Here is a 961-nt window from a genome sequence, read left to right as displayed (position 1 = left end):
GTCAACTCTGATGAGGGTGCCCTTGGTGCCGCCCCCCCGGTGTAACAGAGTCGGTGTTTCCTTCCCACATCCCTGAGAAGCAAAATCTCGCTGTGGATAAAACATGGGGGATTCGTGGATATAAACCGCAGACCGTTCACATTCAAACCCAAACAACCCAGAGCTGGTGCCAGTGGGTGCTTTGGCAGATCCTGGACCAGGCTAACCCTGCCAGAAAACCTTCCAGCGTGGCACAGGCAAGCCTGGGACAGTCTGGGACACCCCAACACTGTGGCCACCCACCTGGGTGCACCCCTGGAGCACCTGCTGGCCCAGGCGAGTGGCAGGGACCGATGCTCTGTCCCTGCCCATGGCTGGCCTGGGGAATGCTGGCTCTGGCAGAGCTGTCCCAGCCTCTTTGTGTCTTTCTTTCTGACCTCTCATCCCCAGAAAACCAATCCGAGCAAGCTAGGACATGGGGAAAACCCCTTCCTCAGGTGCTGTGCCGGGGATTTGTGCTGCAGCTTTCATGCACGCTGCCTCCAGCCTTGAGCACGTAACAGGGATCTGGGGGAAAGTGCTGCTGGCAAGAGCAGCCTTACTGAAGAGATGGCTCCGGGCTGGATTTTAAAGCAGCTGCAGCGAGTTGGTGAAGTAGGAGAATGCTCAGAGAGAGCTCCTGCACCACCACATTCTGCTGAGAGCAGAGACGAGCCAGTGGCGGCACGAGGGGGTCTGCCCTGCCCAAGTGGCCATGGGGCTTTGTGACCTCTGCTCTTTCTCCTCGCAGGGGTTTTTTGCTGAGAGCAGAGACGAGCCAGTGGCGGACAGAGGGGGTCTGCCCTGCCCAAGTGGCCATGGGGCTTTGTGACCTCTGCTCTTTCTCCTGGCAGGGTTTTCCCACAGAGGGACAGAGACCATTGGGATCGTGGTCCCAGGCGCAGAGGCCGGCGCTGTCTTGGGGAGCAAAGGGATGCGGGGC

Source organism: Buceros rhinoceros, unplaced genomic scaffold (assembly GCF_000710305.1).
Source record: "Buceros rhinoceros silvestris isolate BGI_N320 unplaced genomic scaffold, ASM71030v1 scaffold28045, whole genome shotgun sequence".
Lineage (NCBI taxonomy): Eukaryota > Metazoa > Chordata > Aves > Bucerotiformes > Bucerotidae > Buceros > Buceros rhinoceros.
The sequence above is the reverse complement of the archived record's forward strand: the minus strand, read 5'-3'. Positions refer to the sequence as shown.